General features: G+C 35.9%; 1 protein-coding gene across 2 annotated transcripts in view; it reads left to right on the top strand.

Annotated features, from left to right (window-relative positions):
• The window catches only part of LOC129721052 (mucin-2-like), a 234436-nt gene that overhangs the window by 122189 nt on the left and 91220 nt on the right, over positions 1-21027 (top strand). For both annotated transcript variants that reach the window (XM_055673154.1, XM_055673153.1), the window contains one exon: positions 5251-5328. The gene's annotated coding sequence lies outside the window, so the exon portion shown is untranslated. The remainder of the gene's footprint in view (positions 1-5250; positions 5329-21027) is intronic.

Below are 21027 nucleotides of genomic sequence, written 5' to 3'. Positions count from 1 at the left end.
CAAAGTTCGTCACACCGTTCAGTTCGTCAAGACATCACACCGATCAAACTAACCGTTTTGGCTCTAAAAAATTTCCCAAAATAGTATTTTTCAATAGCTTCTCAAAAATGAGTCGCATTCCAAAAAATTAAACCAGTAGCACAAAATGGCATTTTTTGCCTGTAAAAACGTCTATGCAAAGTTACAGCCAAATCAAAAATGCTAATCTAAAAAAAATATTAAGGCTGAAAAAATTTTTTTATTAGGGGGCTTGTTAGTAGTTTAGGTATTTATGATAAATATTAGTAAATAATGAGTATGTGTGTCCAATCACAAATGGTGACTTTTCAACACTATGAGACATTTTTTGTGGAACTGCTCCCATGCGGTCGTTGTTGGTTTTCTAACGGGAAACAAGGTGTCTACTATCAGCACTTTCCGATTAAGAAATGCCGGCTAAGCAACGGAAGATTGCATCAAATATTTGTCTGTCTGTAGGGATGGAATTTTTTTCTGTACCTGATTCTAGGAAAGTGCTGGGGGCTATTTTCGAGAAGACCAAACTTTTGAGACCTATCGCTAAACTAAATTATAAAAGTCGATTTCCGTTGACACTCTACGTTAAGGATAAATAATTATTCGAATGTTGTTCTCGAATTGACCATTGACTTAACCCAAGTGCCCAAGTTAATTTTCAGACGGACTTCGAAAAAATCACTGTGAATCTTTATAAGATTTATCAAAGATGTCAGAAATTGATTTATCTTTAGTATGTCTACCCACTACCAACAAAAACCTCAAGGTTAAGAAAATTGTTAAAAATATTGGAGCCTTCCCAAAATTCTACTAGTGATGTCATTTCTGGAGATGTGTATGATGCGTGTTTGTATACATGAAATGGATAGCAGAATTCTCACACGACTTGCGCTTCATGTCCATTTTTCTACTGTGAACTTTCAGATTCACAAAGCGATCTTTTTGTGTGTGGAAATGACAATAGAAATTCAAGTTTATGAAATCCAAACAAAAATTTTAAATGTCGTAAACTATATAAAGGAAGGTAACGCGCGTTTTACCACACGAAAAAAACCAAAACAAAATGCTGGGCCAAAACTCAAAAAAAAATTGGAGCCAATTTTTTTCCCATTCATTTCGCAGCTCTTATTTAAAGTAAGCGTTCAAAGTGCACGCATTATAATATGCTGCCCCTAGAGCAGTGGTTTCCTAACATTTCGGCTTCCCGACCCGTTTTGCTGCGACCCCGGCAGCCGAATTCCAGATACAAGATTCATAATACGAAATAGTGTTTGTCAGTCTCATTTCGTCCTGCAAGCCTAACTTGGCTTGGTTTGCAGAAAGATTGGAAATCCGCTCTCATCTAGAAATCTAGAAAGAAATTTTAATCACCTGACCAATTTACTAAAGCTTTCGCGGTCCGCTCTGCCGGCCACGGATTTCCAAAACCACTGTTCTGGTGTTACAAAAACAGGATTTTTTGAAGGTGAACAGTTGTATATTTTGAGAGAAGATGGTAATCAAAAATGCGTCGAAGATGTGTTTAGTAAAATTTTTTTTCAGCAGCATCTTGATTGATGGAAGTTGAGCAAAATGTATTTCTAATTGAAAAATGATAAGCATGTTGATTTCAAAATGACAATTTATGCAGAATACCAAACTGCATTGTTAAAGGTTTTTTGGCCAAATTGCAAATGGACTTGCTAAGCGCGATGACAAATATGATACTGTGTAAAACTACCTTGGATGGACCTGGTCCTTTAGTGGACCACGCGCCAGAAATTCGAGAAAATTTAAGAAAACTTCCACCGGAAAACATCTTATCCAGCCAGGGTTCGCCACAGAAGGCAGAATCACGAAAGGCAGAAGCACGAACGGCAGAATGATGAAAGGCAGAACTCTATGACCGTACACACAAGGCAGAATATTTCAAAAGGCAGAATTTCGAAGGGCACGAAAGGCAGAATCACTGGTAGCAGAACCTGACTCACGATAGCCAAGTGCGTAATGGCAAATTGGTGCGAATCCTGGTCACGGTATCAAAGCTGCTATTCTACATTTATTATTTAATATTATTTGGTAACCAGACATAATAACTGGTCACACAGAAATGACCAGTTTTGATGGGAGGTGCAAATCAAGTCTAATTATTAGATCCGAAACGCGCAAACTGGTTTGGCTCAGGTCCTCAAGACTCTCCGGCATCGCGAAGAGTAATTTTTCGATGTTAGGTATAACTTACACTAGTCTCAACGGCTTGTTGGTTATAATTAACATAAAAAAATTCATGCGGCGAAGACGCATAATCGAGGGCAAGGAACCGAGGCGGCACAAAGCCGCCGTGGTTTCCGCGGTCCGAGTCGGGCGCCGACCCGCCGTCGGAAGCGGCGGCCTCTCGCATACAAACAACTGATCTATTGGTTTTCTAGGATTATTCAAACAGGTTTTCTTTCCCTTAGTTAAGTCCGAACGAGCGGTAGCGAGTAAGGACAGCATACACTTGGACAATAGAGTCGGCCAAAGGCCGCGAGTGTGTGTTCTTAAAAAGGAAATAGAGAATTTTTTATTCTGCCATTCGTGCTCTTTGTGATTCTGCCATTCGTTATTCTGCCTTATGAAATATTCTGCCTTTCGTAATTCTGCTTTTCTTGATTCTGCCTTTCGTGATTCTGCCTTTTGTTGTTCTGCCTTTCGTAGGAGACCCTCCAGCCAATATGCATCACAAAAAATTCATAAATTCCGAGCCTTTATCAGCATAGACCCAACGATGAGCCAACTACTAATCTTCGCACTGTTAAGATGTTTTTTTTTTTTACTGCAGGGCTGCTGCAACTAATGTCTGTGGTGACTCGCTATCTACTGATTAAGCATGTTGGTCAGAGTCTAGTTATATTGACGAATAGGAATTTTGCTGTGCGAGCAGGAAGTTTTCGAACCATGAAGAAAAAGAAATAGATTTTTTTCGCATTTCGAGGTGATTTTTCGAACAGTTGCATACATTTTACAAAAACATTTGGTATTTCAGGTCACTGTTCTAGCAAACTAAAAACTCAAAATAACTCGAAAATGGAAATATCCAAAAAATAGATCATTAATAATATCATCACACCACATTGTTTTTCTTTAATCAGCACATCCACAAACGAAAACCTCAAAAGTAATGCTTGCAATTACTTTAACGGTCATTTAACGGCTCGAAATTTTCATACAATCAGTATTGTATTATATTGAAAATTAATATATTAAAATTGGAACGAGTTTGAGAGGCATATTCACGGGTTTTGGTAAAATTTATCATTACTACCCGAGGGTATAAAAAAAACATCGTCCTCTTTGAGTAAACTCAATTATATTACGAAGAATAGTTCCATTTTTCCTTTCTTTCTTATTATCATAGACATGACAGTATAACTTATTTGAAACAAAAATTAAAAGAAAGCCAATAGCCATATTAAGCAATTGTTTCTCATCTATCGATTAAAACGCTTACAATAGAGATCTTAGAAATTGATAACCTAAGATGTATTATTTCTCTATTAAAGAGATGAAAGAAAGGAATGAATTGTCACATTTTTTTACAAAACATGAGAATTGAATAAGGCTTTTCTAAACTGTAAATTAAAAAAATTAAATTAAAAAATGTAACATATATAGTAGAAAATAGAGTTTTTCCCATTGCTTTTAAAATAATTTGCAGCCAAATAAGTTGAATGAAATATTCATTACAATCTTTTGAATGTTAAAAAATTATGTTTATGATTCTTGAAATTTATATATCACGCTTAGAAATGTATCCTTTATTTGCAATAAATACGACTGCAAACGCACCGCGTTTCTCGCATTGAACGCTGAATATCTACAGCAAGTAAAGTGCAAGCTCAGTCGCCGCACTTGGTGATGTAAGACTTCGAAATTGTTCAATGATGACCTTCCTGATCGATTGTGAAGTGCACAAAAGTCACATGTTGTGACCGGGATTTCCATGCTGCATGAGCAATAGAGAGGTGACTCTTAACCCTCTAGTGCCCAAGTTATTTTTCAGACGGACTTCATAAAAATCACTATGAATTTTTATAAACATTTTTTAAGTTTTGATTAAAGCTTTTTAGAGGTTCAACTGAAGACCGTCTAAAGGCGGCACTGGGCACTAGAGTGTTAAAAGCTAACATGTATGATCATTTTCATATCAATATCATAAACAAAAAGACGTGAAAAAATTACCATTCTCTAGTAACAAATGGTAATAATTCACTGAACAACGTGGGTACATAAAATCCCATCTGTTTTCAAACGTATTTTTAGCCTCGCCAGGAACACAATCACTGCTATTAATTTTAATGCACGGGTACCGCCAATTAACGGCGCTCCGCTCTTATTGTTGCACCTGGCTATTAACCGAACAGCGGTGGAGGAGCCGCACACTTCACCAGCTAATCGTTTCAAATGTCACTCAATCATTACGGACGGTTGTCACGTTTGCGGCGGGCCGTTGCTGGTTGCGCCAACAACCTCCGGCCGCTGCCCCGAGAAGGACTTTTATTTCATAACGACTCTATTTTGCGCTCGGTAATGTACGGTGCGTTATTTAGCTCATCATGATGTGTTAATTACGTGAACCTGAACGACGGACTAGTCGAATAGTCAGTAGGTTTGCAACACATTTGCTGTATCGCACAATAGTGATTGTGTTTTACTTTCAGTCTTTTTTTAATCTAATGCATCAAAATAGCTACTTTTCAATTGCTTCTCCTTATCCTGGCGTCGGCACCAAAATCTCCAACCCAGCCCGTTCCGTACGTGCCACGGCTCAGTGCAATCCATTACCACAATTCGAAACAGAGCGCACTCTGTACAGTAATTAAGATAAAGCGCCATTTGATGGGAGTTTCCCGGGGCCGCTAACGACTCTTGATTTTTATTTTATTTCTCGCACCAAATCTCCGGAGACCCATTAGATTTGCAATGGAGAGCAGTAGACTGAAACTGAGTGACTGATGAGTGGGGTTGCGCTCGCACGATTCTTGCTCTAGTTTTCAGGTGAAGGATTCTTTCCGATGGGAACGATTGTGTGGCGCCGCCACTCAGGCCAGATAATATCATCTGAGCTCAGCAATAAATTTGCACGATTGGGTGCATAGCTGAGTAGACACGTGCAGATCGTTAGAACTGTTGCTGTTATCATTCCTATTTCATTTTCATATTGAATCTGATTATTTTTTTCTAATCATTTTCTTTTAATTATTTTTCTCATTACAGTTTCACCTTCTGCGATAATATTATTTGATGGTAATGTGAGAACGTTAGAGCGCAATGCTTTGAAAACCTTGTCATCAGGTAAGTCAAACAATAGTTAGTAACAATAATTTTCTAAGAATATAAGACTTCCGGAAGGATGGATCCTATTACGAACCTGTCGCCAAAAAAGCTGCTGGAATTTTGCAAAGCCGACCATTTTAAAACGGAAACTAATTTCACGTCACCGGACGCAATTGAGCGTTTTTCACGCACAAGTAACCCAACACATCCGCTTGACCCGCAAGTAAGCAATTTACGCATACGCGTAACGAACTGATTGCTAGACCGTCGTGATTTATCGCTGCAGAAATTTGATCCCTGCGAATTTATGTTGGTTTTTATTTCATTGAGAGTCAGCCAGTCTGCAAACTCAATGAAAAAAGGGACCGATCGGGCAGGTTTTGCTTAATTTTCCTCCGGGCAACCAAAGCACAATTCCGAGCAACCAAAACTGGTTGTGTACAATTGATGGTATTTACTTCAGTCTGCAAGTTTTTTTTCTGAAAAGTGAGCATAATTCCTGCTAACCACTGTAGTGAACCACATACAAACAAATAACTTCAAACCCAATCGGTGCAGCGCAACTAGGTTAGATATGGGTATCCGAAAATAAGCAAACATCAGTTCGGTCAGTCGCGTGTTTTGAGTATCGTTTACCTGAACGATAATTCTCAATCAACGCCAACGATGTGCAGGTTTTAGTTGAAAACAAACCACACCGTGGGACGTGTTTTTTTAATGAATCGGAGCCTATGCACTTCTAGAAATGCATTTGCCGTATCACGGTATGCAAGAATAACAATTGATTGCTACCTATGTCAAATTGTTGTTGATAGTTATTATTTATATACTAAATGCTTCGATACAATAAATATGTTTCCTGCATGCAATATGCAATTGCACTTTCCGATTGGTAATAATCAGTCCGTGGTCGCATATTTATATGTATTTTCATCAGTTTTTGTAAATATTTGTTGTAGTATTCATTCAATTACAGAAAAATGAAACACGGAGTATCGTCAAGAGAATAATTTATCTAATCCTATCTAATTTAATATTCCAATTAAATCAATTATTCATTAATGAATTCTTTGCTTTGATCTTATTGCTATTTTTGAGGACAAAATATTAAAATAAAGCGTTTTCCAATTCGTACGATTGGCGGATCCAGCTATAAGCAAGAATAAGAACGATTCTACCCATTAAATATAAGAAACGATTAGAGAGAAGATCGATTTTTTGTTTTGAAACACAGTTTGTACCAATTTCCTTGGTGGTTAACGAGGAATCGAAATTGAAGTTTTTCAGGGCCAGAACTAGTTTTCTTCCGCGGAAAACGGGACCAATTATTTATTTTAAGCCACCGGTTTAGTAAATCATTGAATCGTCGAATCATTAGGTCGTCAATTTAGGGTAGATGAGCAAGCCATGCCAAGTGCACCAGTTATATCTAAACCTCATGCGTGAAAAGGGTGTACCAGTATTATTCAACCTTCTACTAAGTTATCAGCCATCCAAAAATGCATTTATTTTCAGAACATTTTTGTTTTGTATCTCCCAAAATAAAACAGTTATTCAACATAGTTATTAAAATGCATAGTTTTCCATCACATATACAAATGCCAATATCTCAGCCCCCGATAGGATATCTAGGATCTTTTTTCATGTAAATTTTCGTGTTGAATCCCGCTTTGCAATGAAAATTTAGTTCTTGATAAAAATATTTTTTATTTGTGTTTTGAAGGGTTTTATCTGAAAATTATGGAAAAAAATAATTTTTCTGTGATGTTTAATGGGGTCTGGGAGTTAAAAAACTGAATGCAATGCTGCACTGAACCATGAAAATATTCAAAAACAATCTCACAAAAATAAAAAAATATATGGAAAAAATTTAAAATTTACGAACTGAACAGAATTGAAAAAAGTTCAAAATAGTGGGTTTATGGCTTAAAAAAGTTATTTTTTCTTAAATCACGTTCGGGCAACAATTTTTTAGAAAGTCGAAATGTTCTACAAAAATGCTATGAATAACATTATCTTTCAATTTAGGGCTGAGAACCTTGACTTTTTTTGACCTTGACTTTACTGGTACACCTTCCTCAATAAAAATTATTATCAAATTATTGAATCATCAGATCAATAAATCCTCGAACTACTAAACCATTAACCTATCAGTTCATCGAATCATTCACTTATCTGTTTATCAAATCATATCATAGAATTGATAAAACACTGGATCGCTAAACAATCGAATCATCAATCGACATATTGAATTACCGATATCATCGGTTTAATCAATCGTTCAATCATAAAATCATTGACTTATTGAATCGTCGAAATAGAAATTTACCGAATTATTTATTTTTTGTAATTAAATAATTTTAAACAACTGAATTTTGATTGTAATAACCAAGGATTTTCGAATTCTGTAATCCACAAACCACTGGAAAAATTAGTCTTAATAAAAAGACTGAATCATCGAATTATTAACAAATTGAGTTAGAAATCGTTGAACTATTTAAATCATTAAAATCAAATAAACAAATTATTGAATTATAATACCAATGGATAATTGCTGCACTGCTCATAATTCAAAAATTGGCTAATATACCATTTTTACTAAAATCGAGAAAACAGTTCTTCGTGGTGATAAACACCCTGAACAAGGTCCCTACGGAAGCCGATTGTCAAAAAATGCATTTGGGAAGGCAGCAAATGTAAAACAATTTTGGCTAATATCCAAAATAATTGAGAAGTTGGCTAATATCCAATATGTTTCTACCTGTGGCATGTTCACAAACCAGTCCCAAGCGCTGTTTTAGCTGTATTAAGCACTATAAAACTTCGATAAAACATATATTGTTACTAGGGGTGTATTATTACTGTACTTTGTTTCGTCTAATTCTCGAAAGTGTGTTGTAGCCTGGTTATTGGCGACAGGTAAGCGATCGTAAGGCCCTTGCATCAAATTTGACTTTTTTACGAAGAATATTTGATGCAACAAGAAGTTATTTGTTGTGTTGCGAAACCCAATGATCAAAACGCGTGACTGTTTCCTTCTGTCATAAATCTTTATATTCTTAAAATGCTATTTAACTTTTTGATTAAAAGTTATAGTAAAGAGATGATTTAGATTTCATTTTGGATTTGATGAGAAGAAATAGGAAAGTGGATTGTGAGATTATCATGAATAATATTATTTTCATTTTATTGTTATATTGTTGCACGAAACAAAAGTCTCGTCGTCCTTTTCGTCCTCGCTTGTGCTTCCGTGTTGTTTTATTAATTTTTAAACTCTTTTTACCACCAACAAGCACGATATAATTCACATCGTATGGATATTAGCCAAATTGCACACCGGTTTGTCATAATTGAAACAACGGCTGCTGCGTTAAAAATACGTGGCGGATGGAATTTTCCTGCAGATTTCTCTGTACCAACTCAACGGCAATCTAGCATATATAAAGGTAGATATACTCAAAAAAAAAGTTGTCATGGACAGTCAAAATATGTTGTACCGACAAAAAAACTTTCAAATGCTTTTTTCTTGATTTGATGCCTATGACATATTAGCCAATTTTTGAATTATGGGCAGTGCAGTAACTCGTCGAAATTTGTAATCATCGAGTCATTACCTGATGTGTATTATTTAAACATTGAATCATTTACTTAAAATTGACGAGATCTATACCAAATTCCCTCTCGGGACCTAACTTTGCCCACCGCGGTGCTCCACAACTTTGCTTTTCCACAACTTTGCTGAAGGAAGCAAATTTGGTATATTGAAAATTAGATAAAATATAACTGTTAGGTGGATTGATCGAAAAATCGAAAACTCCAAAAGTGAGGCCTCGTTCTTTGAAACATTTTTGCTCAAGACATTGAGTGCATAAAATCAATTTTTCACAGTCAAATCTAAAGCGAGCACGATTTTTCGAATTTAGACTACTGTGCACCGTGGAATTTCCAAATAAATCTTTTCACCATTTGTTAGCGTCTTGAAATATAATGTGTAGAAACTATCTTGGAAGTTATTCCATGAAATGGTAGTTGAAAAACGTGCTTTACAATAAGTACTCCGACGTTTTTATATCACTTCTTCGTTCCTTACCACCTTCAAGGGCATTACTCAAAAATGTACCGTACGATGATTTTGAAATTTTGACCAGAGATTCTGGATGCATAACGAATTAAATGGTGTACTCAGATTCTTTGGTGCATTTTTTTATAATAACGGTCTGTGGGAGCACCGTGTCTCGTGTTTGGCTTAGTGAACTGAATATATTCCATGCATACATAAAAATTTTAAAACTCAAGAGTAATTTTCTGAATGGGCATAGGTATTTTGGCATAGGCTTCATCAAAGCATTATAACTAAGAAACCCTTAGAGACTTCAAAGCATTATAGCTCAGAAACCCTTAATGGTGTCTTCGGAACAAATGTTTCTATGAATGAACCGCATTGGATCATATAATCAAAAGTTATGGAATGTCTACTATATTAAAAATAAAAAAAAAATAACTTCTTTGTGAGGAACAATTTATTTGGCAAAGTTGGAGAAGATTTAAAATTATGGAACTTTGCTGAGCAAACAAATTTCCTATCTTCATTGGGTACAAAGTTATTAGGTACAGTATATAGAAGTTACTTGAAATTTAGGTTTTTGTACTTAATTTTTGTTACTTGAATTTTACAAGAAAATTTCGTTTAGAGTAGAGCTTAGCTTTAGCTAGGACTTTTTCTTGCAAAGTTATAGCATATGTTAGCTTATTGACGTAGGACTACGTCTTTCCGTAAGGGTTGATTTTGAGATTTCTCTCGCATCTTGTGAAACGTTTTGTATGTATTACTTCGATCATGTATAGCGATGTGAAAATCAACACATATGTTTATGATTTGTGCATCATTCGGGTTCTGTATTTTATAAGATTTGTCACTAGCATCAACAGTACATGACATTCTATGTTATGATAGTTATTATGAAAAAGAAATCAACATGTCTAACATTCAACATGCACATTCAACTATAGGGGTAAACAGGATAAGACCGCCCAGCGGGGTAAGACCGCCCTCCGTAGTTTTACCACCAAGTTATATAATAATTGAAAAATTTCTTTAACATGTCTATTACGGTATAATTACATAACGTTTCGCACCCCTTTCTTTTTTGATAGTGCGCGAACAGTCACAGAAATAATCAAAAACAACCTTTCAGCTGGCAACCAGTCAATGCGCTATTGTTTTGCGGCAACGGGACTTAAGGTTTTTCTGTCTAAAAATTTATTGTTTTATTCGTGAATATAGTGATCTTGTAATTTTGACTACTTTTTCGATGGAATATGAAAATGTTCCACTGGGGGTAACGTCGCCCACTATACATGGGGTAAAACCGCCACGTGTACAACTGCTTGTTATTTTACTTCAAAACCCAAATGCCTCGACACTACAAAGGGAATATATGCACGATCAGTAAAGCAATTTCAAGCCACATAAGACATCGATGTTAATCGACCACTTTCGATTTGGTTGAAGCTTTTCTAGTAATATTTTTTTAACGCGACTAATTTTTGAAAAAAGTAAACTTGTGTAAAAATGGTATTAATGAACAAAAATAATTTTAGAGCCAGGACGGTTTGTTTGATCGATATGACGTCTCCAACAGAGTTGAAAATAGCAGTTTTTTTACTTCGGAAAAAAGTATACACTGTAAAAAAAAATCAAAGAAAAGATATAAAAATAGAATTAATTTTTTTTTTAATTTATTTAAAAAAATCATGTTTTTGCCTGCAAAATCTGCAAAAGGTAAGCTAAAATTTGATGGTTGTTATATCATGGAGTAATAGAAATATTAACAGCTCGAATTTTGCAAAGAATTTTTTTGGGCGGTTTGTTTGATGTATAGAATCGTTGGTAATTTTGTTCCTCAAAAAAAAACATAAAAAATTTTAAAATATGAATAAAAAATTTATAATTATTAGTATTACTCCATACATAATAAGTCTTCAAAAAAATCATACAGACAGGATTACTGAGTTTCTATTTTTAGCTTAAAGACAGGTTTATTATAAATTGAATATTTTGAAAAACCCCAATTTCTGGAAAATCTATTTATTTTGAAAACCACAAAAAGTTACCTAAACATTAATTTGAACTTGGATAATTAAAATAACAAAAAAAGTTAAAACTTAGAAAAAAAATATTTTTTTCAGATTTTTCACAGTGTATATTTTATTAAAATAGAAAAAAAAATACCATCTACATCAAAGACATTATACCGAGAAAATCAACCGCTTTGGCCCTGAAAATATTTGTTATCCTCAAAAAATAGTGGGCGATCTTACCCCGCTGGTGGGCGGGATAACCCCGCATGAAAAAGATCTGCACATTTTCAATGAATTTTTAAAATTGAAAAAAGGCTGGAAAATAAACAAAAATATTTCAGTTCTTATTTTTTAAATGCGGGTATTGAATAGAAGAACCTCTTAGCGAAGAAAAAATGAAATTGCAGCCGCAACTTTTTTTTTCTATAAACAGAAATGCTTAAGGGGGCGGTCTTACCCCGCTTACTTCTACACCTTTTGCAAGTTCCGTCATTCTCGCTACTACGTTTACGTAGCTGGTCGCATTATTCTCTAAGGCAATGAAAAATTGAAAACGATCAGCTTCGTGAACGTAGAAGCGAGAATGACGGAACTTGCAAAAGTTGGATGGGGGAATGGTTTATTTGGCAAAGTTTTAGAATATGTAAAATATGAAACTTTGCTGAAGAAACAAATTTGCTGAAAAATATTGACTCAAGCTTCCCTCTCAGCGAATGCGAATTGCCGGACCTTTCTCTTGACTCCTTCCATCTTATTTTGTACAGCCTTTTTGGTCACTTTGTTCGCCGCAGAACGCCAATTAGTCATGCATCTCGTTGACAACTGTCTTTGGTGTCTTCTAAAGGTTTCACTTGACGATAGCCAAGTGTTTTTCTACAGGGCAGACGTTGTTTGCGGCATACCCAGAGCCGGATTTATGGGGGTGCCCAGGGGGCCCGGGCCCCGGACCCCCACATTTTTAGGGCCCCCACAAATCGACAAAAAGATTTTTTCTCTTTAAAAATGAGATTTAATCAAAAGTTCGATATACAGTAAGAAAATTTGAACAGACCATTTCAATCTGACACTTTCTTTCAGTGTTATTTTTTCGCGAGCGCCAATATCACAACTACATCCATAAGAGTTCACCTTGGATTCTCTTGGAATGACACACATTAACACACCATTTGAATCGAACCAGCGCGCATTAAACGCCTAGAGTTAAAGTTTAGCCGACTGTCACTAAAAGCGCCAATCGAACGGTCAAAACTCGTTCCAATCGAACATCAGCAATGTTAAAACTATGATGAAAAAACTGTTGACTGTTTGATTGGAACTTTTCAGTGACAGTCGGCCAAACTTTAACTCTAGAGCTTTAGCGCGCATGGTAGGTAAAGCAGAGAAAGAAAATAACCCACAAGTTTTTTTAATGCATTGCTTTTGCTTACTTGTCCGAATCAGGGATACCAGATGTGCTTTGCAAAATGCAGATTTTCTGAGCTCGTATGCAGATTTTATTGACCTGCAGATGTGTGTAGTTTTTTCCTAGTTTCTATTATTGTCAGAGTCGTCTTATATTTACGCAGTCTTTCTCGAATTGTGTGCAAATTTTTGCCTGTGGATCGCATTTTTTTTCAAATTGCGGTAGTTTTTTTTCAGGTATCAAGAAAAAAACTTGAAGATGAAACTTATTAAAAATAGGTTGCTTGCGACTGTGAAGAATGAAAGGCAGTCAAACTTAGCATTATTAAGTTTCGAGTACGAGTATACTGATGAAGTTGAATGTTGATTATTTAATTAATAAGTTTTCTGCAAAAAAACTCGTAAAGCATAGTTTACAGTTCCAAGCGAAGTGAAAAATTTGACAAGTGAAAAAGCGTAAATTTTCGCTTGCGAAATCAGTCGTGAAAACCCGTTTGTGCAACACGCAGGTATTTCACCACCCTGCAGTTTACAGTTTAGGTGAAGCGAAACTCACGAGTTTACACTCCGAGCGAAGTGAAAATTGGCTGCAACTGACAGAATAGAAACGCACGCAAGTTTTCGCTTGCTGCTCCTTTTTTCACTAGCGCTTGCATGCGTGAAAGAAATAAACCCAAATGAAAAAGATAAGATCCACAACCATCGATTTCGCTGGATCGAATTTGTTTACAGCTCCAAGCGAAGTGAAATTTTTTGCAGGTTGCATTTTTCACGAGCGTGAAAAAATGAACATGTTGCATGAGATTTTCACTTCGCTTGGAACTCTAAATAGGGCTTAAGAAAAAATTCTAACAAATTTTTGGTAATTTTTCAATAGCAAATAAATGCTTTTAACTCGTACGATAAAAACCTAAATTAAACCACCTAGCGGTCAGACCCAGCCTTTCTCATTCAAACTTTTATTTGTAAAAATAGATTTACATGAACGCTTTAATCCAATAAATGTATATTCACTCTGTAGGTTCTAAAATATTGATGTTGTAATCTTTGCATATAAACCTCAATTAATCCACCTAGCGGTCAGACCCAGCCTTTCTCATTCAAACTTCTTATTTGTAAAAATAGAATTACATGAACGCTTCAATCCAATAAATTTTTGGGTTGTAAAATAATGATGTTGTAATAGAAGTATGAAATATGAAATCTGACGTAATGTAAATGCTCAAGAAATAGCGAAATAAAAGAAATGACTTTCAATTTCGAACAATACAAACACGAGCGATACCGGGAACATTCAAATGGTACGATACCACACTTAAATTATATTGTGGCCACATATATTGATCAAAGCAGGTATAGTTTTAAATAGTCTTTGAATTTCTTTTCTTTCCATAACTTTTGAACCGCATATCAAATTGTTATGAAGTTTGTTATTTGTAAGTTTGAGAGATGACTCGTTCGTATGACACTAGTTATGTTCAAATAAGTCGTGTAATCTTTGAGATAATAGAATTTCGTTGTTTCATTAACAATTTATTACATAACGGTTGCTTAGTTCGATTATAATCAAATGAAATGGGAACGTATAGAGCAGCCGAACTTTGAAACCACGTGTTAAATCATAATTCATCAGTTAACCCTTAACTAGCCCGTTCATCTGATAATACTATTGATCAAATCGGTTGTGTACTTTCTGAGATAATGAAGTTTCATGATTTTCACAATTCGGTACATTACAGACGAAGTTACAGTTCGATTACAGTAAAATTTAATAGGGTGTTATGAGTCAGCTAGACCTTTCATTTGACACCAATTTCGTGAAAATCGGTTCAGCCATCTCTGAGAAAAGTGAGTGAGTTTATGTATTCTTCGGGATATGTTCTTTTCATAGCTAGATTTCACATTTTTAAACATAACAGGCAAAGTCATATTCCGATTGCAAAAAAATCAATTGCGTCTTATGGGGTAACTAGACTTTTCATATGACAAGGATTTTGTGGAAATAGGTCCAGCCATCTCTGAGAAACATGAGTGAAATTAAACAGTATTCAGAAGACGTTACTTTTCATAACTTTTGAACCACATGTTCAATCTATATAAAATTCAAAAGTTAAGGGTTTTTAAGATTTCATTTAATTTCATTTGATACCAATTTTATTGAAATCGGTTGTGTGGTTTCTGAGATATTGATGATTTTCGTGATTTTTACATTTTTAAACATAACCTCTAAAATAAAAATCCAATTACAATGAAATTTCATAGGGTCTTATGGGGCAACTAGAACTTTCATTTGCATATTTAATTTTAATTTATTTTTCTTTAATTTGGCATTACATATTATGTGTTAATAGATTACATAAGCTTAGATATGGATAAACTTTCAACAACTGGATTATTCGAAGGAAATTAATTGGATTCAGAACACTAGCTTTTTTGTCAAATGAAGGAAAAAATTGAAAAATAACCCTCGATCATTGCAAATAGTATAAGGGATAGTTAAAGGAAAGGTGAGTTTAATTATTCTAATATCACAGTTTTATGCAGCCAGGCGCTCCAGCAATAGGTTTGCTGAGTTAGCACATCCGTTCCAAAACTTTGGAAGCATTCGTTGAAACCATTCGTTGAGTTCGTCCATGTTTGCAGCTAGGTGAACATCCTCTGTTGGGTGAAGTGGGTCCAGATTCAAAATCATTTTTAGTAGCCGGTTCTGCTTCACTTGTAGCTTTTTTCTGTGGCACGCAGCGCAACCATACCAAGCAGGAAAACCATATGTAATTGATGGTTTGAACACCGTTTTGTACAGCAGCAGCTTTGATTTTTTGTCAAGGTGTGATCGCCGTTTAATCATCATCATTTGCATATAATTTCATTAAAATCGGTCCAGCCATCTCTGAGAAAAGTGAGAGAAAATAAAAATCTGCACATACACACTCATACACACACACACACACACACACACACACACACACACACACACACACACACACAAACACATACATACAGAACTGAGTCGAGTGATATATGCCATTCGGCCCTTCGGACCACTTCCATATCTTCGGTTTTGCAAGTGATTGCTATACCTTTCTAGGAGAATGGCAAAAGGTTAAAATAGTATTGATTAGGAGTAAAATATTCGTGCTGAAGAAATAGCGAAATAAAATAAATGACTTTGAATTTCGTACACTTCAATCACGAGCAATACCGGGAACTTACGAATAGCACAATACCAAATTAAAATTTTGTTGAGGCCATATGCTTTGATCAAAGCAGTTACAGTTTTAAATAGTCTTTGAATTTCGTTTCTTTTCATAACATTTAAACCACATATCAAATTGCTATGAAATTTCTTACTTGTGAGTTTGAGAGACAACCCGTTCAAATGACACTAGATATGTTCAAATAAGTCGTGTGATCTTTGAGATAATAGACGCTCGTTGTTTTTATAATTTAATACAGTACAGATACAGTTGGAATAAAAATACGATTATAGTCAAATAAAATGGCAACCTTTTCATTTCAGCCAAACTTTTCATTTGACACTAAGATTGTTGAATTTAGTCCAGCCATTTTTGGGAAAACGAGTGAATTTGCAAAGTCACCGGAACATGTTTCTTTTCACAATTTTTGAACCGCGTGTTTAATCACTATAAAATTCATCAATGAACGTTTAACTAGCCCGTTCATTTGATACCAATATCGTTCAAATCGGTTGTGTACTTTCTGAGATAATGAAGTTTCGTGATTTCCATATTTCGATAAATTACAGACAAAGTAAGAGACCGATTACATTGAAACTCAATAGGGTGTCATGAGGCAGCTAGACCTGTCATTTGACACTAATTTCGTGGAAATCGGTTCAGTCACCTCTGAGAAAAGTGAGTGAGTTTATGTAGTCTTCGAAATACGTTTCTTTTCAAAGCTGGATTTCACATTTTTAAACATAACAGGCAAAGTAATAGTCCGATTGCAAAAAAAATCAATAGGGGGTAATGGGGTAATTAGACCTTCCAAATGACACTGATTTTGCGGAAATCGGTTCAGCCATCTCTGAGAAACATGAGTGAGATTAAACACTTTCCAGAACACGTTTCTTTGAATAACTTCTGAACCACACGTTCAATCTTCATGAAACTCAAAAGTTAAAGGTTTTTTGAGTAGCTCGTTCATTTAAAACCAATTTTGTTAAAATCGGTTGAGTAGTCTCTGAGATAATGATGTTTCGTGATTTTCACATTTTTAAACATAACCTCTAAACTAAAAATCCGATTGCAATGAAATTCTACAGGGTTTTATAGGGCAACTAGACCTCTCATTTGCAATTAATTTCATGAAGATCGGTCTAGCCATCTCTGAGAAAATCGAGTGAGATTGGGAGAGCGTTACATACACACACACACATACACACACACACACACATACATAAAATGCTCAGCTCGTCAAACTAAGTCGATTGATATACGAGATTGCAGACTTCGACAGTCAATGTGTTTAAACATCTTTACCACCTTTCCTCTTCCAGTTGCCGTATAACATTTCAATCCAGGAAGCTGTTTAAAGTCTACCTCGACGTAAGTTTCATCATCCGCAATCGAACTTCGTCAGCTTCTCTACGATTGAAGTCGGCCAGAACTTGTTTTGCTTATCGTCACGATTTGGAGTCACTACCTTCTTGTAAGTTGACAGTCCAACTCGTTTTTTAACTAGACTCACAGTTGTAGACGGCACTCCCGGCTTCCTTGCGACACCTCGGACGAAAAGGATGGGATTCCGCTTGAAACTGCTGGCCACTGTTTTCGTCGTTTTGGCGGCCTTCGGATTTCGATTCTCCTCCGATTTTTTCTTCCTAGCAGCCGACAAACGTTCTTCAAACACATTTATTACGTTGGTGACCGTTGATTTGTCCATATTCAACAATTTTGCCAACTTGGCGTGTGAGTAGTTCGGATTTTCGCGATGCGCGAGCAAAATTTTGTTGCGTTGCTTCTCTTGCTTCGACACCATTTTTACAACTGAAGAACAAATGTAAAATAAAACATAAAACATGATACTATACACACATCTTTAAATTTAGTTTACATTTTTTATACACGATAAAAATAATACGGCAAATTGAAGTTGACCAATTTTTACCCATAACGCCCTTTATTAATTGAACAGGTGTATGTACTTGGCACAAACTTGTTTCAAAGCATTGTAGCTCAGACACTTTTGGCTGTACATAAAAACTGTCTGTGAATGAACTGTTGGGATCCAATAATTCTTACAATGAATATAAAGAAATTGAAACAAGTAATTTCATCAAAATAAATTATAAATAAACACTAAATTCCAATTACCAAAAAAAAGGTTGATGATTTTCTAAATTTTCTTAAGTTTTTTAAAACAAAACTTTTGGTTATAGGTTCAGGATGAAAAAATGAAAGACACATTTTTATATTGAATGTTGGGTTCTCCAGAAAATCAAGCCCAATGTTTTTTTTTTATTTTTGTTTTTGATATTCGTATTCCAAAGGTTTTGAAATATTTGAATAAACATTTCCAATTGAAAAGGCCATAATAAATAGATAACTTTGTATTATGTTTGAGTCTTTAAGACATGTGAAAGATATTCAGTTTGTTGACAAAGTGTCATTCAAATTAAAAATGCTCGATTAAGTTTTTGCATATTCTCATATCGTTTGGCATGGATTTGCTCATTTACTAAATCATTATATCCTTTGGCGGAGAGGCCAGGGGGGCTATAGCCCCTCTGAGATTTCTGTAGCCCTTAGAGTTGATCATACCATTACTAATTCTTGAAATTGTACAGTTTGCACTAGAGGACTCGGAATTTCTAAATAATAATAATTTCTTCCATCGACCACACCAAAATAGTTGTGAATATACTTGAACAAGGCAACAACTCAATAACAATAGGGACGTGATTGGATACGTATATATTTTTTTTGCCCTGCTAATCTATTTCTTTTTTTTTTGCCTTCATTGACGCGCGTTTTGATTTCATCAACAAACAACAAATTTCGAAATATTTGATTTTTTATAATAAATTTGCTAAACAAAATTCAAATCTTGGCTATGAATTGCGAGACTTTTTATTTGAAAAAAAAAATCATAAATAATTGAATGAATAAGTCATCGGATAAATAAATAATAAGTTAATTTAAGAATCGAATCATCAAATCATGGAAACTTCAAATTATCAAATCAATAAATCCATTAGAAGATTTTCTATTATCGAATCAATAAATCTTCAGACCATCAAATCAATAAATCATTTTACAATTGATTCATTAACAATATGCACCTCAGTAAATCATCTTGTTAACTGTGAATGAAAAAACATGTCTGTAACGCACTTTCCTCATTTTTCGCTATAACCTCACTCAAGAAAGCAATCTATTTAGACCGAGCACTCTCCACAGCAACACTTCACCAAAGCATAATTTGGTGACTACGTATAACGTAATATCACCTGCTGCGTTCCTCATTGCCAAAGTCAAGTTGCCTGCTTTCGACATAAAACGTTTTTCTCAAACGTCAGCTCCTCCACTTCGACTCTCGCACGACATGTGAGTAAACATCAACCGTTTTGACAAAAAACACATTTATTTGTTCCCGTGTCGAATATTTTGCTCTTCACTCAGGACTAACGCTACAATCAGTCAGTGGCTTTTCTGAACCAATTAACCTTCACCTGTCTACACGTGTGGCTCATCGTGCGTGCTATACAGAATTCGAAGTGGTCGGTGGGCCTTCGATTTAATTTCTTTAATTCACATATTTTTAAAAAATAATTTTGGTTAACATTAACTTGCTTGAATACGAGCTCAACATTTTAAAATGCCATCAACGATACCGGTATCGTGGGATTTACTTTTGCTCATCCATCTGTTTGGTTTACCAAACCAAACCGGAGGTGGTCCATTTGAACCTGTCATGAAAAAAAAATCGACTGCAACGATGTGCGCGTTTGCGAGCGGGACCCTCGCACCATCACCTGAGATGCGAACAGAATTATGGCGCGTGACTTATAACAGACGCAGCCTCCGGAAATTTCCGCCCGGCTTCACACACGGCTGCCTCGATTCAGCTATCGATCTTGGTGATTTGGCGATCCTCAACACTGTGTCTGCTGCCTGCGTTCGGGGCATGTAATGTCTGTATTCAGATGCTTTTTGCTGACATTTCGAGCTGTATGAGATATATCATGAAATGTTTACCTGTTTCCAAACAAGTTTTTGTTCTCCCGTCGGACAGACCAGTTGTACGGGGTGCGCAGCAGCACATCGAAACACAGATGCTTTCCGAGGCGCGATAGAGACCGGACGAGAGAGATGCGCACGGTAGGTATCATGGACTGTGATAGAAGCCTACTTTCAAGGACTTCCACTATTGGGGACCCGTCGCGAAAAGTGCACGCAACAGGCGCCACCGGTATTCAGATTGGGTTTTTACTAAATGCTGTTGAGCCGGTTCACAACAAAAACAACATTAAAATTTGCTTAATACTTTTTCATACCAATACGTTTTCATTCATCTTTTTGAAACAATTTTTTTCTCTGTGAAAAAAAGGACAAATGTACAATCTAGATTCAATATTCATCACTGAAAGGTAGTTAACACATTGTGGCAAATGAACAAACACGATATTATCACTGAAATAATTACTCTATCCTAGCCGAACACCGATACGGCCCACAAAAGCAGCACTATTCATAGAGTTGTTACGAGACCGCATCGGAAAAGGTCACCCCACTGGCAGGCAACCCCCCGGGTCGTTTAGAAGAGCACACACTAAGCTGCTCCGGCGGTGGCAGCGGCCTTGCATAAGACGACCGGACGAGGATGAGTCTCGCTAAAATTCGATTACATTTCAATTTTATTATATTGTATCGTCTATACCCGGTGGACCATGATACCGTGTGTACATCATCGTGACACAACCCGGCGTCTAGCAGCCACTCTATCCTGACACTGCCTTGCACACTTACAAGCAACTAAACACCTCAAGCAACAACACAACAAGCGAACAAGTTTCAGCATTTGCAATAAACCGTGGTACATCCAATGCGTTACAGAGGTGAAATAACAAGTCCATTAAATTTAAATCCGTCTGTCCGTTGTCTCCTGGTTTGCCGCCGCTGCCGGTTAGTTTGCCACTGAAATGTTCAAGAGCACAAGGGTCGCCCAAGTTGTTGTCGCCGTCCGGCCAGCCAGCGGCCAACGATGATCCGA

This window comes from Wyeomyia smithii, chromosome 2, assembly GCF_029784165.1.
Source record: "Wyeomyia smithii strain HCP4-BCI-WySm-NY-G18 chromosome 2, ASM2978416v1, whole genome shotgun sequence".
Lineage (NCBI taxonomy): Eukaryota > Metazoa > Arthropoda > Insecta > Diptera > Culicidae > Wyeomyia > Wyeomyia smithii.
Note: the sequence above shows the minus strand (reverse complement) of the source record. Positions and strands in the feature narration are given on the sequence as shown.